The 18,039-nt window shown below is 31.6% G+C and overlaps 1 protein-coding gene across 2 annotated transcripts in view; it reads right to left on the bottom strand.

The window, feature by feature from the left end:
• Positions 1-17,815, bottom strand: part of LOC132735370 (amiloride-sensitive sodium channel subunit beta-like) — a 45,298-nt gene extending 27,483 nt beyond the window's left edge. The window contains exon 1 of one of the 2 annotated variants that reach the window (XM_060722310.1): positions 17,615-17,815. The gene's annotated coding sequence lies outside the window, so the exon portion shown is untranslated. The remainder of the gene's footprint in view (positions 1-17,614) is intronic. The other variant, XM_060722311.1, reaches the window with a different exon arrangement.
• Positions 17,816-18,039: the final 224 nt, after the last annotated feature.

Raw genomic sequence — 18,039 nt, 5'->3', positions numbered from 1 at the left:
CAATCAACATTCAGCTCAACATTCGACCTGTAATAATTATCAAAGTATCCTCAAAGTGAATGTTGAGCTAGACAATCAACAATCAGCTAGACATTCGATAATTTCTTATGTCGAGCTAGACAATCGACATTCAGCTCAACATTCGACTTGTAATAATAATCAAAGTATTCTCAAAGTGAATGTTGAGCTAGACAATCAACAATCAGCTAGACATTCGAAAATTTCTTATGTCGAGCTAGACAATCAACATTCAGCTCAACATTCGACCTGTAATAATTATCAAAGTATCCTCAAAGTGAATGTTGAGCTAGACAATCAACAATCAGCTAGACATTCGATAATTTCTTATGTCGAGCTAGACAATCGACATTCAGCTCAACATTCGATCTATAATAAAAATCAAAGAATTTTCAAAGTGAATGTTGAGCTAGACAATCGACAATCAGCTAGACATTCAGAAATTTCTTATGTCGAGCTAGACAATCGACATTCAGCTCAACATTCGATCAATAATAATGATCGAGGTTTTCTTAAAGTGAATGTTGAGCTAGACAATCAACAATCAGCTAGACATTCGATAATTTCTTATGTCGAGCTAGACAATCGACATTCAGCTCAACATTCGACTTGTAATAATAATCAAAGTATTCTTAAAATGAATGTTTAGCTAGACAATCAACAATCAGCTAGACATTTGAAAATTTCTTATGTCGAGCTAGACAATCAACATTCAGCTCAACATTCGACCTGTAATAATTATCAAAGTATCCTTAAAGTGAATGTTGAGCTAGACAATCAACAATCAGCTAGACATTCGATAATTTCTTATGTCGAGCTAGACAATCGACATTCAGCTCAACATTCGATCTATAATAAAAATCAAAGAATTTTCAAAGTGAATGTTGAGCTAGACAATCAACAATCAGCTAGACATTCGATAATTTCTTATGTCGAGCTAGACAATCAACATTCAGCTCAACATTCGATCTATAATAATAATCAAACAATTCTCAAAGTGAATGTTGAGCTAGACAATCAACAATCAGCTAGACATTCGAAAATTTCTTATGTCGAGCTAGACAATCAACATTCAGCTCAACATTCGACCTGTAATAATTATCAAAGTATCCTCAAAGTGAATGTTGAGCTAGACAATCAACAATCAGCTAGACATTCGATAATTTCTTATGTCGAGCTAGACAATCGACATTAAGCTCAACATTCGATCTATAATAAAAATCAAAGAATTTTCAAAGTGAATGTTGAGCTAGACAATCGACAATCAGCTAGACATTCAAAAATTTCTTATGTCGAGCTAGACAATCGACATTCAGCTCAACATTCGATCAATAATAATGATCGAGGTTTTCTTAAAGTGAATGTTGAGCTAGACAATCAACAATCAGCTAGACATTCGATAATTTCTTATGTCGAGCTAGACAATCGACATTCAGCTCAACATTCGACTTGTAATAATAATCAAAGTATTCTTAAAATGAATGTTAGCTAGACAATCAACAATCAGCTAGACATTTGAAAATTTCTTATGTCGAGCTAGACAATCAACATTCAGCTCAACATTCGACCTGTAATAATTATCAAAGTATCCTTAAAGTGAATGTTGAGCTAGACAATCAACAATCAGCTAGACATTCGATAATTTCTTATGTCGAGCTAGACAATCGACATTCAGCTCAACATTCGATCTATAATAAAAATCAAAGAATTTTCAAAGTGAATGTTGAGCTAGACAATCAACAATCAGCTAGACATTCGATAATTTCTTATGTCGAGCTAGACAATCGACATTCAGCTCAACATTCGATCTATAATAATAATCAAACAATTCTCAAAGTGAATGTTGAGCTAGACAATCAACAATCAGCTAGACATTCGAAAATTTCTTATGTCGAGCTAGACAATCAACATTCAGCTCAACATTCGACCTGTAATAATTATCAAAGTATCCTTAAAGTGAATGTTGAGCTAGACAATCAACAATCAGCTAGACATTCGATAATTTCTTATGTCGAGCTAGACAATCGATATTCAGCTCAACATTCGACTTGTAATAATAATCAAAGTATTCTTAAAATGAATGTTTAGCTGATTGTTGATTGTCTAGCTCAACATTCACTTTGAAAATTCTTTGATTTTTATTATAGATCGAATGTTGAGCTGAATGTCGATTGTCTAGCTCGACATAAGAAATTATCGAATGTCTAGCTGATTGTTGATTGTCTAGCTCAACATTCACTTTAAGGATACTTTGATAATTATTACAGGTCGAATGTTGAGCTGAATGTTGATTGTCTAGCTCGACATAAGAAATTTTCAAATGTCTAGCTGATTGTTGATTGTCTAGCTAAACATTCATTTTAAGAATACTTTGATTATTATTACAAGTCGAATGTTGAGCTGAATGTCGATTGTCTAGCTCGACATAAGAAATTATCGAATGTCTAGCTGATTGTTGATTGTCTAGCTCAACATTCACTTTAAGAAAACCTCGATCATTATTATTGATCGAATGTTGAGCTGAATGTCGATTGTCTAGCTCGACATAAGAAATTTTTGAATGTCTAGCTGATTGTCGATTGTCTAGCTCAACATTCACTTTGAAAATTCTTTGATTTTTATTATAGATCGAATGTTGAGCTGAATGTCGATTGTCTAGCTCGACATAAGAAATTATCGAATGTCTAGCTGATTGTTGATTGTCTAGCTCAACATTCACTTTGAGGATACTTTGATAATTATTACAGGTCGAATGTTGAGCTGAATGTTGATTGTCTAGCTCGACATAAGAAATTTTCGAATGTCTAGCTGATTGTTGATTGTCTAGCTCAACATTCACTTTGAGAATTGTTTGATTATTATTATAGATCGAATGTTGAGCTGAATGTCGATTGTATAGCTCGACATAAGAAATTTCTGAATGTCTAGCTGATTGTCGATTGTCTAGCTCAACATTCACTTTGAAAAGTCTTTGATTTTTATTATAGAACGAATGTTGAGCTGAATGTCGATTGTCTAGCTCGACATAAGAAATTATCGAATGTCTAGCTGATTGTTGAGTTTCTAGCACAACATTCACTTTAAGAAAACCTCGATCATTATTATAGATCGAATGTTGAGCTGAATGTCGATTGTCTAGCTCGACATAAGAAATTATCGGATGTCTAGCTGATTGTTGATTGTCTAGCTCAACATTCACTTTAAGGATACTTTGATAATTATTACAGGTCGAATGTTGAGCTGAATGTTGATTGTCTAGCTCGACATAAGAAATTTTCGAATGTCTAGCTGATTGTTGATTGTCTAGCTCAACATTCACTTTGAGAATAGTTTTATTATTATTATAGATCGAATGTTGAGCTGAATGATGATTGTCTAGCTCGACATAAGACATTATCGAATGTCTAGCTGATTGTTGATTGTCTAGGTCAACATTCACTTTAAGAAAACCTCGATCATTATTATTGATCGAATGTTGAGCTGAATGTCGATTGTCTAGCTCGACATAAGAAATTTCTGAATGTCTAGCTGATTGTCGATTGTCTAGCTCAACATTCACTTTGAAAATTCTTTGATTTTTATTATAGATCGAATGTTGAGCTGAATGTCGATTGTCTAGCTCAGCATAAGAAATTATCGAATGTCTAGCTGATTGTTGATTGTCTAGCTCAACATTCACTTTAAGGATACTTTGATAATTATTACAGGTCGGATGTTGAGCTGAATGTCGATTGTCTAGCTCGACATAAGTAATTTTCGAATGTCTAGCTGATTGCTGATTGTCTAGCTTAACATTCATTTTAAGAATACTTTGATTATTATTACAAGTCGAATGTTGAGCTGAATGTCGATTGTCTAGCTCGACATAAGAAATTATCGAATGTCTAGCTGATTGTTGATTGTCTAGCTCAACATTCACTTTAAGGATACTTTGATAATTATTACAGGTCGAATGTTGAGCTGAATGTTGATTGTCTAGCTCGACATAAGAAATTATCGAATGTCTAGCTGATTGTTGATTGTCTAGCTCAACATTCACTTTGAGAATTGTTTGATTATTATTATAGATCGAATGTTGAGCTGAATGTTGATTGTCTAGCTCGACATAAGAAATTATCGAATGTCTAGCTGATTGTTGATTGTCTAGCTCAACATTCACTTTAAGAAAACCTCGATCATTATTATAGATCGAATGTTGAGCTGAATGTCGATTGTCTAGCTCGACATAAGAAATTATCGAATGTCTAGCTGATTGTTGATTGTCTAGCTCAACATTCACTTTAAGGATACTTTGATAATTATTACAGGTCGAATGTTGAGCTGAATGTTGATTGTCTAGCTCGACATAAGAAATTATCGAATGTCTAGCTGATTGTTGATTGTCTAGCTCAACATTCACTTTAAGAAAACCTCGATCATTATTATTGATCGAATGTTGAGCTGAATGTCGATTGTCTAGCTCGACATTCACTTTGAAAATTCTTTGATTTTTATTATAGATCGAATGTTGAGCTAAATGTTGATTGTCTAGCTCGACATAAGAAATTTTCGAATGTCTAGCTGATTGTTGATTGTCTAGCTCAACATTCACTTTGAGGATACTTTGATAATTATTACAGGTCGAATGTTGAGCTGAATGTTAATTTTCTAGCTCGACATAAGAAATTTTCGAATGTCTAGCTGATTGTTGATTGTCTAGCTCAACATTCACTTTGAGAATTGTTTGATTATTATTATAGATCGAATGTTGAGCTGAATGTTGATTGTCTAGCTCGACATAAGAAATTATCGAATGTCTAGCTGATTGTTGATTGTCTAGCTCAACATTCACTTTAAGAAAACCTCGATCATTATTATAGATCGAATGTTGAGCTGAATGTCGATTGTCTAGCTCGACATAAGAAATTATCGAATGTCTAGCTGATTGTTGATTGTCTAGCTCAACATTCACTTTAAGGATACTTTGATAATTATTACAGGTCGAATGTTGAGCTGAATGTTGATTGTCTAGCTCGACATAAGAAATTTCGAATGTCTAGCTGATTGTGCAAATTGTCTAGCTAACATTCATTTTAAGAATACTTTGATTATTATTACAAGTCGAATGTTGAGCTGAATGTCGATTGTCTAGCTCGACATAAGAAATTATCGAATGTCTAGCTGATTGTTGATTGTCTAGCTCAACATTCACTTTAAGGATACTTTGATAATTATTACAGGTCGAATGTTGAGCTGAATGTTGATTGTCTAGCTCGACATAAGAAATTTTCGAATGTCTAGCTGATTGTTGATTGTCTAGCTCAACATTCACTTTGAGAATTGTTTCATTATTATTATAGATCGAATGTTGAGCTGAATGTCGATTGTCTAGCTCGACATAAGAAATTATCGAATGTCTAGCTGATTGTTGATTGTCTAGCTCAACATTCACTTTGAAAATTCTTTGATTGTTATTATAGATCGAATGTTGAGCTGAATGTCGATTGTCTAGCTCGAGATAAGAAATTATCGAATGTCTAGCTGATTGTTGATTGTCTAGCTCAACATTCATTTAAGGATACTTTGATAATTATTACAGGTCGAATGTTGAGCTGAATGTTGATTGTCTAGCTCGACATAAGAGAAATTATCAAATGTCTAGCTGATTGTTGATTGTCTAGCTAAACATTCATTTTAAGAATACTTTGCTATTATTACAAGTCGAATGTTGAGCTGAATGTCGATTGTCTAGCTCGACATAAGAAATTATCGAATGTCTAGCTGATTGTTGATTGTCTAGCTCAACATTCACTTTAAGAAAACCTCGATCATTATTATTGATCGAATGTTGAGCTGAATGTCGATTGTCTAGCTCGACATAAAGAAATTTTTGAATGTCTAGCTGATTGTCGATTGTCTAGCTCAACATTCACTTTGAAAATTCTTTGATTTTTATTATAGATCGAATGTTGAGCTGAATGTCGATTGTCTAGCTCGACATAAGAAATTATCGAATGTCTAGCTGATTGTTGATTGTCTAGCTCAACATTCACTTTGAGAATAGTTTGATTATTATTATAGATCGAATGTTGAGCTGAATGTTGATTGTCTAGCTCGACATAAGACATTATCGCATGTCTAGCTGATTGTTTGATTGTCTAGCTCAACATTCACTTTAAGAAAACCTCGATCATTATTATTGATCGAATGTTGAGCTGAATGTCGATTGTCTAGCTCGACATAAGAAAATTTTGAATGTCTAGCTGATTGTCGATTGTCTAGCTCAACATTCACTTTAAGAAAACCCTCGATCATTATTATAGATCGAATGTTGAGCTGAATGTCGATTGTCTAGCTCGACATAAGAAATTATCGAATGTCTAGCTGATTGTTGATTGTCTAGGCTCAAACATTCACTTTTAAGAAAACCTCGATCATTATTATAGATCGAATGTTGAGCTGAATGTCGATTGTCTAGCTCGACATAAGAAATTATCGAATGTCTAGCTGATTGTTGATTGTCTAGCTCAACATTCACTTTTAAGGATACTTTGATAATTATTACAGGTCGAATGTTGAGCTGAATGTTGATTGTCTAGCTCGACATAAGAAATTATCGAATGTCTAGCTGATTGTTGATTGTCTAGCTCAACATTCACTTTAAGAAAAACCTCGATCATTATTATTGATCGAATGTTGAGCTGAATGTCGATTGTCTAGCTCGACATTCACTTTGAAAATTCTCTTTGATTTTTATTATAGATCGAATGTTGAGCTAAATGTTGATTGTCTAGCTCGACATAAGAAATTTTTCGAATGTCTTAGCTGATTGTTGATTGTCTAGCTCAACATTCACTTTGAGGATACTTTGATAATTATTACAGGTCGAATGTTGAGCTGAATGTTAATTTTCTAGCTCGACATAAGAAATTTTCGAATGTCTAGCTGATTGTTGATTGTCTAGCTCAACATTCACTTTGAGAATTGTTTGATTATTATTATAGATCGAATGTTGAGCTGAATGTTGATTGTCTAGCTCGACATAAGAAAATTATCGAATGTCTAGCTGATTGTTTGATTGTCTAGCTCAACATTCACTTTAAGAAAACCTCGATCATTATTATAGATCGAATGTTGAGCTGAATGTCGATTGTCTAGCTCGACATAAGAAATTATCGAATGTCTAGCTGATTGTTGATTGTCTAGCTCAACATTCACTTTAAGGATACTTTGATAATTATTACAGGTCGAATGTTGAGCTGAATGTTGATTGTCTAGCTCGACATAAGAAATTATCGAATGTCTAGCTGATTGTTGATTGTCTAGCTCAACATTCACTTTAAGAAAACCTCGATCATTATTATTGATCGAATGTTGAGCTGAATGTCGATTGTCTAGCTCGACATTCACTTTGAAAATTCTTTGATTTTTATTATAGATCGAAATGTTGAGCTAAATGTTGATTGTCTAGCTCGACATAAGAAATTTTCGAATGTCTAGCTGATTGTTGATTGTTCTAGCTCAACATTCACTTTTGAGGATACTTTTGATAATTATTACAGGTCGAATGTTTGAGCTGAATGTTAATTTTCTAGCTCGACATAAGAAAATTTTCGAATGTCTAGCTGATTGTTGATTGTCTAGCTCAACATTCACTTTGAGAATTGTTTGATTATTATTATAGATCGAATGTTGAGCTGAATGTTGATTGTCTAGCTCGACATAAGAAATTATCGAATGTCTAGCTGATTGTTGATTGTCTAGCTCAACATTCACTTTAAGAAAACCTCGATCATTATTATTATATGATCGAATGTTGAGCTGAATGTCGATTGTCTAGCTCGACATAAGAAATTATCGAATGTCTAGCTGATTGTTGATTGTCTAGCTCAACATTCACTTTAAGGATACTTTGATAATTTATTACAGGTCGAATGTTGAGCTGAATGTTGATTGTCTAGCTCGACATAAGAAATTTTCGAATGTCTAGCTGATTGCAAATTGTCTAGCTAAACATTCATTTTAAGAAATACTTTGATTATTATTACAAGTCGAATGTTTGAGCTGAAATGTCGATTTGTCCTAGCTCGACATAAAGAAATTATCGAATGTCTAGCTGATTGTTGATTGTCTAGCTCAACATTCACTTTAAGGATACTTTGATAATTATTACAGGTCGAATGTTGAGCTGAATGTTTGATTGTCTAGCTCGACATAAGAAATTTTCGAATGTCTAGCTGATTGTTGATTGTCTAGCTCAACATTCACTTTGAGAATTGTTTCATTATTATTATAGATCGAATGTTGAGCTGAATGTCGATTGTCTAGCTCGACATAAGAAATTATCGAATGTCTAGCTGATTGTTGATTGTCTAGCTCAACATTCACTTTGAAAATTCTTTGATTGTTATATTATAGATCGAATGTTGAGCTGAATTGTCGATTGTCTAGCTCGAGATAAGAAATTATCGAATGTCTAGCTGATTGTTGATTGTCTAGCTCAACATTCAATTTAAGGATACTTTGATAATTATTACAGGTCGAATGTTGAGCTGAATGTTGATTGTCTAGCTCGACATAAGAAATTATCAAATGTCTAGCTGAATTGTTGATTGTCTAGCTAAACATTCATTTTAAGAATACTTTGCTATTATTACAAGTCGAATGTTGAGCCTGAATGTCGATTGTCTAGCTCGACATAAGAAATTATCGAATGTCTAGCTGATTGTTGATTGTCTAGCTCAAAACATTCACTTTAAGAAAACCTCGATCATTATTATTGATCGAATGTTGAGCTGAATGTCGATTGTCTAGCTCGACATAAGAAATTTTTGAATGTCTAGCTGATTGTCGATTGTCTAGCTCAACATTCACTTTGAAAATTCTTTGATTTTTATTATAGATCGAATGTTTGAGCTGAATGTCGATTGTCTAGCTCGACATAAGAAATTATCGAATGTCTAGCTGATTGTTGATTGTCTAGCTCAACATTCACTTTGAGAATAGTTTGATTATTATTATAGATCGAATGTTGAGCTGAATGTTGATTGTCTAAGCTCGACATAAGACATTATCGCATGTCTAGCTGATTGTTGATTGTCTAGCTCAACATTCACTTTAAGAAAAACCTCGATCATTATTATTGATCGAATGTTGAGCTGAATGTCGATTGTCTAGCTCGACATAAGAAATTTTTGAATGTCTAGCTGATTGTCGATTGTCTAGCTCAACATTCACTTGAAAATTCTTTGATTTTTATTATAGATCGAATGTTGAGCTGAATGTTGATTGTCTAGCTCGGCATAAGAAATTATGCAAATGTCTAGCTGATTGTTGATTGTCTAGCTCAACATTCACTTGAAGGATACTTTGATAATTATTACAGGTCGAATGTTTAAGCTGAATGTTGATTGTCTAGCTCGACATAAGAAATTTTCGAAATGTCTAGCTGATTGTTGATTGTCTTAGCTCAACATTCACTTTAAGAAACCCTCGATCATTATTATAGATCGAATGTTGAGCTGAATGTCGATTGTATAGCTCGACATAAGAAATTTCTGAATGTCTAGCTGATTGTCGATTGTATAGCTCAACATTCACTTTGAAAAGTCTTTGATTTTTATTATAGAACGAATGTTGAGCTGATGTCGATTGTCTAGCTCGACATAAGAAATTATCGAATGGTCTAGCTGGATTGTTGAGTTTCTAGCACAACATTCACTTTAAGAAAAGCCTCGATCATTATTATAGATCGAATGTTGAGCTGAAATGTCGATTGTCTAGCTCGACATAAGAAATTTCGGATGTCTAGCTGATTGTTGATTGTCTAGCTCAACATTCACTTTAGGATACTTTTGATAATTATTACAAGGTCGAATGTTGAGCTGAATGTTGATTGTCTCTAGCTCGACATAAGAAATTTTCGAATGTCTAGCTGATTGTTGATTGTCTAAGCTCAAATCATTTCACTTTGAGAGATAGTTTATTATTATTATAGATCGAATGTTGAGCTGAATGTTGATTGTCTAGCTCGACATAAGGACATTATCGAATGTCTAGCTGATTGTTGATTGTCTAGGTCAAATTCACTTTTAAGAAAACCTCGATCATTATTATTGATCGAATGTTGAGCTGAATGTCGATTGTCTAGCTCGACATAAGAAATTTCTGAATGTCTAGCTGATTGTCGATTGTCTAGCTCAACATTCACTTTGAAAATTCTTTTGATTTTTATTATAGATCGAATGTTGAGCTGAATGTCGATTGTCTAGCTCAGCATAAGAAACATCGAATGTCTGCTAGCTGATTGTTGATTGTCTAGCTCAACATTCACTTTAAGGATACTTTGATAATTATTACAGGTCGGATGTTGTGAGTCTGAATGTCGATTGTCTAGCTCGACATAAGAAATTTTTTCGAATGTCTAGCTGATTGCTGATTGTCTAGCTTAACATTTATTTTAAGAATACTTTGATTATTATTACATTAGTCGAATGTTGAGCTGAATGTCGATTGTCTAGCTCGACATAAGAAATTATCGAATGTCTAGCTGATTGTTGATTGTCTAGCTCAACATTCACTTTAAGGATACTTTGATAATGTATTAACAGGCCGAATGTTGAGCTGAATGTTGATTGTCTAGCTCGACATAAGAAATTTTTCGAATGTCTAGCTGATTGTTGATTGTCTAGCTCAACATTCACTTTTGAGAATTGTTTGATTATTATTATAGAATCGAATGTTGAGCTGAATGTTGATTGTCTAGCTCGACATAAGAAATTATCGAATGTCTAAGACTGATTGTTGATTGTCTAGCCTCAACATCCACTTTAAGAAAACCTCGATCATTTATTATAGATCGAATGTTTAGCTGAATGTCGATTTGTCTAGCTCGACATAAAGAAATTATCGAATGTCTAGCTGATTGTTGATTGTCTAGCTCAACATTCACTTTAAGGATACTTTTTGATAATTATTACAGAGGTCGAATGTTGAGCTGAATGTTGATTGTCTAGCTCGACATAAGAAATTTTCGAATGTCTAGCTGATTGCTGATTGTCTAGCTAAACATTCATTTTAAGAATACTTTGATTATTATTACAAGTCGAATGTTGAGCCTGAATGTCGGTTTGTCTAGCTCGACATAAGAAATTATCGAATGTCTAGCTGATTGTTGATTGTCTAGCTCAACATTCACTTTAAGGATACTTTGATTAATTATTACAGTCGAATGTTGAGCTGAATCGTTGATTGTCTAGCTCGACATAAGAAATTTTCGAATGTCTAGCTGATTGTTGATTGTCTAGCTCAACATTCACTTTGAGAATTGTTTGATTATTATTATAGGATCGAATGTTGAGCTGAATGTCGATTGTCTAAGCTCGACATAAGAAATTATCGAATGTCTAGCTGATTGTTGATTGTCTAGCCCTCAACATTCACTTTAAGGATACTTTATAATTATTACAATGTCGAATGTTGAGCTGAATGTTGATTGTCTAGCTCGACATAAGAAATTTTTCAAATGTCTAGCTGATTGTTGATTGTCTAGCTAAAACATTCATTTTAAGAATACTTGATTATTATTACAAAGGTTCGAATGTTGAGCTGAATGTCGATTGTCTAGCTCGACATAAGAAATTAATCGAATGTCTAGCTGATTGTTGAATTGATGTCTAGCTCAACATTCACTTTAAGAAAACCTCGGATCATTATTATATGATCGAATGTTGAGCTAAATGTCGATTTTCTAGCTGGACATTTCACTTTGAAAATTCTTTGATTTTTACTATAGATCGAATGTTGAGCTGAATGTTGATTGTCTAGCTCGACATAAGAAATTTTCGAATGTCTAGCTGATTGTTTGATTGTCTAGCTCAACATTCACTTTGAGGATACTTTTGATAATTATTTACAGGTCGAATGTTGAGCTGAAATGTTGATTTTCTAGCTCGACATAAGAAATTTTCGAATGTCTAGCTGATTGTTGATTGTCTAGCTCAACATTCACTTTGAGAATTGTTTGATTATTATTATAGATCGAATGTTTGAGCTGAATGTTGATTGTCTAGCTCGACATAAAGAAATTACTCGAATGTCTAGCTGATTGTTGATTGTCTAGCTCAACATTCACTTTGAAAATTCTTTGATTTTATTATAGATCGAATGTTGAGCTGAATGTCGATTGTCTAGCTCGACATAAGAATATATCGAATGTCTAGCTGATTGTTGATTGTTTAGCTCAACATTCACTTTAAGGATACTTTGATAATTATTACAGGTCGAATGTTGAGCTGAATGTTGATTGTCTAGCTCGACATAAGAAATTTTCAAATGTCTAGCTGATTGTTGATTGTTCTAGCTAAACATTCATTTTAATGAAATACTTTGATTATTATTACAAGTCGAATGTTGAGCTGAATGTCGATTGTCTAGCTCGACATAAGAAATTATCGAATGTCTAGCTGATTGTTGATTTGTCTAGCTTCAACATTCACTTTAAGAAAACCTCGATCATTATTATTGATCGAATGTTGAGCTGAATGTCGATTGTCTAGCTCGACATAAGAAATTTCTGAATGTCTAGCTGATTGTCGATTGTCTTAGCTCACCATTCACTTTGAAAAATTCTTTGATTTTTATTATAGATCGAATGTTGAGCTGAATGTCGATTGTCTAGCTCGACATAAGAAATTATCGAATGTCTAGCTGATTGTTGATTGTCTAGCTCAACATTCACTTTGAGGATACTTTGATAATTATATCACGTCGAATGTTGAGCTGAATGTCGATTGTCTAGCTCGACATAAGAAATTTTCGAATGTCTAGCTGATTGTTGATTGTCTAGCTCAACATTCACTTTGAGAATTGTGTGATTATTATTATAGATCGAATGTTGAGCTGAATGTTGATTGTCTAGCTAGACATTGAATGTCGATTGTTGATTGTTGATTGTTTAGCCAAGTTATTGTACATAATGTTCTTACCGTATAATGACAAATAAAAGTGTATGTAATATCAAATTTAAAATCCTTGTTCCATCCACTAACTCTTAGGTGTTTAATATTTTCCCACAGTTAGCCGTACCTTTAAGCTCAACGCATTTAAATAGAAACATGGTTCGTAAATAAAGTTATTTGCACATATTTTCTTACAATAAGATGGTTTATAAAAATTAGAATGCATGACCACTTTTGAACATTGGCCGCTTATATTTGTGATGAAAGGCAAAATCTAACCACCTTCAAATTGTGTGTTTTTATTCCTATATTTAAGTACATATACTAATACAAATGTATACGGTTTTAAACATGTTTTGAAGCACGTATAATATTGATAAAGTATTTTACAAGTTTCCTTGTTCCTATTTTTTCCCCTGTATCACTTCGAATAATTGTTAATTTCATATCTATAAAAATGTACATTGTATATAAAATGGATAACATAAAAATGCATATTGTCAACACTGTAAAACAACTTTATTTCAAAATATATATCGATGTTTTTGTTGGATTTTTAATCACACCGAAATTGTAAAGATCATCCGGCGACTTTTAAGATTAACTGATGGAGGAAAGACTCGGGTGCTACTTCGTTCATTATGCCATGCACGAGAGAACCACTGACCTTCCGTAAGCTAGTTAGATGGCTTCCTCATATGAAAAAATCCAAAGTCCTTTATGGAATTCGAACCCATAGTGGTGAGGGACAAGCGATTTAAAGTAAACAACCTGAATCAATTACAAATGACCGTTGGGAGCGAAACAATATCCCTTTAACAGATGCTGAAGCGCATTATATGTCATTACATATCTATTGAATTTAATTTTAAATTATAAATGACCTTTTATTTCTATTGCTCCTTTACGATCGGTTTATTAAAGATATGATAGGAAAAACATATATATTTCAACCATTTTGTATACTGAAATACACATGAAAAAGATTAGAATAAAATGATATTCGTGTATCCCCTTTGAGACTTTGATTTATTTTTTAATAAAACAATAATTTTAGTTATCCGTTACTCTTTTGGTAATGACAAATATTAACAAAGGTTTAAAGTAACATTTCTAATAGTAGTATAGTAAACTTTTTTGTTGTCCACAACAGTTTTATTTAAACAATATTTTCAACCTGTGTTCTTATCGATATTTGCTCCTGGTTTTTTTACAGAAATGGTAAATATTTAGTGAACATTCGTATAAAGGTTTTGAATTTTACAATCATGTATGGTATAAAATGAATGAATAATGTTTATTTATGTTTACTATATATGTTGATGTTTAGTATTACATTTCATAGACATGCATTTTGAGAGGACTATGTAGTGACTTTTATATTTTGCTTTGATATAGTCAAACCCTTGCGAAAGACATCTTACATAAAGAATGTTTTCCTCATCAAAGACCACCAATTAATGTACCAGTGTGAATAAAGATAAAATAACATAAAGTGTTTGGATCAATTTCCTGTTTTTTTTATGAACCAAACTCCCTTTTCAAAAACTGGATTTTATATACAGAGAGCAGGCTTTATTCTGTAAAGTCTTCGAGAGTGGTCAATGGTTTCACAACAAAACTTTGGAGTGTCTATAAATTGTTAAAATGTGAAAATACAATGGTACATATTTTGTTCTGTTCAGTAAAAGTGTACATTTTCGATATATGTATGATTTAACATGAGTTAAATGCAAATAACAACTAAAAAAGATTTACATGCTGCAAAATAATTACAACCAATTCATTAGATAAAATAAGAAACAAATGTTAACCATTTGATTCTTTTGAAGATTTGTCTGTTTTATATTGACATTCGAGCAACCGTATAATTTATAATGTATATTACAACTAGTAAATGGTACTTTGGTTAACAAAAGACCATCAGAGGAGTAATTGTAAAACATCACAATTTGTTTGTTTTGTTGAAATACTAATCTTTAAAAAAAACACATATGAATACAAAACGTATACCTGTAACTAAATGATTTAATAATGTCACGTACCTATCTGTTATTGAATTTTCCATTTTAAACAAAGATTCTGAATGAAATATCGTTACATATTGATTTCTCCGGACACCAGTTACAGAAAGTCCATCAATTAACGGATACAAAAAAAAAGTACTTAGAAATAATATAGATCGTAATTGAACGTTTTGTAGCATAACAATACTTTTTTGAGTCCATAATTATTGGTAAAAAGCATAAGAACATAATATTGAAATTGGAACTATTTACTGTAACTTGGGCTAATGGGTATTAAAGCAGTAATTGTGTGATCGATTGTCAAATATCACGATTTATTTGTTGTAATAAATACCTTCTAAAATAGATTAATCATATGAATACAAATCGTCTTTAATTGTTCAAAATGTTTGATACAGTTACTATATGCTCAACTCAATATCAATAAAACTGTCTTGATATAGGACAGATATTTTAAAAGATATTCTTTCTATATTTGTATTACTTTCCTACATTTAAATCTTACTTATTTTCATATAATTGAGATAGTGTTTTGTTATTGTTATTAAAATCGTCCGATCAATATACGTTATGTTAATTTATGTTTTGCGTCATAAAAAAGCGATCAAAGGAAAATGAAAAGGTTTAAAAAATTGTAGTAAAAGTATTTACTACACCCGTAATATCACATTAACAATATGTTCTAATGAGAAATCCACAAAATAATGACATCGTGAACCCCACAACTACTTTTTGCTGGAACATATTTTTTTTTGTTCAACTAACTAAACATCTTGCAAAACGTTCTAATTTCGTGACCTTAACTTAATACCCTTACTGACTGTGCTCAATAGTGTATTGATGAAAAATATTAAAAGAAAAATAAATTGAATATTGCGGTAAAAAGATCGACTAAGGTGTGATATATTTAGCTTGCAATAAATTCATATTGATAACTTATATTGGTATGTTACATATGTCGAAATAACATTTGCATATATGTCAAATTTTAATGATAAATCAGTGTGTAGTCTTCAAGTATAAAAAGCAGAACCCGAAGCAAGATCTTGTTGAAAACTCGTGCTTGCTAAACATAATTATTTTAAATACGGTAGGTTTATCAAATCGAACATTTCCTTTTAATTTAATATTTTGATGAATACATATTTTTCAAATTAATTATTTACATACTATGTTCGTGTACTTTTTATTGATTAAACACCCCTATACTGCAGTTTAAACGAATATTTAGGGCGATTAAAAACAACGGATTAATATAAGTGTCCTTAATTTTATTTGTTTAATTTATTCTAAAATTCAATAATAGATCCCCTACACTAACAAATAAATTCAATTGTTACATTAAAAAAACTTGTCGATAATTTACTCTCAGATTAATGTTTAACTACGCGTACAGTCATAAAGTTATATGAAAGGTTTGCTGTTATGAAGAAAATAATAACAACAAAAACATCCTGACTTATTAAGTTAGAAACATCTGCAAACATAAGACTTATCCTTTTCATACAATGTTGTTGTTGTTCGTGTGTTAAAACATTATGAACCTTCATTACATAAGTTAAATACCTATTTTACCAGATTATATAATTTATCTTACATTAAATACAAAGAAATACCATGTTATTTTAAATATAGTAAATTAATAATAAAACTTTAACTGTTTTTGCTTGAGATATATACCAATTATTTACTAAATGGAGTTTAATATTTAGCTTGAAAATAATTATAGAAGATAGCTAAGCTTTATGTTAAGTCTGTTTAATATCAAATGGACCTGTTTTTTTATGTTAAGTCTGATTAATATCAAATGGACCTGTTTGGGAGGGAAGATAAAATATTTTTTAATTTCAATGTACAATGTATACATTTAATATGATCACTACCTTTAAAAACATAAAGGTAAAAAGACGCAAACAAAATTCAATCTCTACAGTTTAAATGTAATACTTTTACAAACTATTTGAAGATGAAAGTTTAATACGATTTAAATATCGTTTCCCTTTCAATACATTTTAGTAAGTAAATAGTTTACATTAAATTAACTTTGTTATCATAATATTTAAACTATAATAGCTACGAGTACATAGCAAAACAACACATATTTTCAATAATATTGTCGAATTTTTTAAAGTTTTAATACTGTTTATTTTGGGGTTTAAATTGTATCTGCTCATAAAGATAAAAATTATAATATCCTGATGTAATGAAATGTACTGTTTTCATGACATTTATGGATAATATCAGAATAAAACGTTAGTGTTGATATTTTATTTAGATTGTCAGGGGCTTATTTGAAGATGAGAAATCAAACGTAACATACAATAATAGTTGGATAATGATGATGATGATGATAATAATAATTATTATTATTATTATTTGTCCAAATTGTATTATGAGATGTTGTTTGTTTTTATTGTTGTTGTTGTTGTTTTTGGCTCCTGAAATACCTTTGCAAGTATGATAAATAGTGAAATATAGTGAAGTATTATATAATTCTAAGCAACATTTATCTGAAATATTAAACAATGTCCTATGCAGACGTAACAATTACCAGTAATAATTTGTGAGTCCAAAAAAAGGGAAGAAAAAAATAATTCTATAAAATATGAACAAAACTAAATATTTACTGACCAAAATAATATTAATCCTTCTATGCAGCTTAATGGCGTTGCTACTCTATAAAATTATCCACCAGATTTAAACAGACGACAGTTAGAATCAGACGAAATCACACAAAATAGTCCGCTTATAATGTATATATTGCTAAACCCATGAATAGAATAGATACGTCCTTACATCTCCAACTAAAGTTTTTACTACTTCATACAGCGTATACCTATCGATAGGGAAAAAACATACAAAGAAAAAGAGAAATCGCGTTGCTTTCTTTTGAATACTGACAATGGTACAGATTTAAATAAACTTAATCTACTGTATGAAAAAGGTGTATTTGTTAGTGAAGTGTACATTTGTATTTGTTATATATGTAAGCATTTTTTAAAGACGACTGTAATACTCGTATTGTGCTAAAATTAGAATGAAGAAAAAACTCTGAT

This window comes from Ruditapes philippinarum, unplaced genomic scaffold (assembly GCF_026571515.1).
Source record: "Ruditapes philippinarum isolate M1 unplaced genomic scaffold, ASM2657151v2 ctg559_1_1_1_1, whole genome shotgun sequence".
Classification (NCBI taxonomy): Eukaryota; Metazoa; Mollusca; class Bivalvia; order Venerida; family Veneridae; genus Ruditapes; species Ruditapes philippinarum.
The sequence above is the reverse complement of the archived record's forward strand: the minus strand, read 5'-3'. Positions and strand labels throughout refer to the sequence as shown.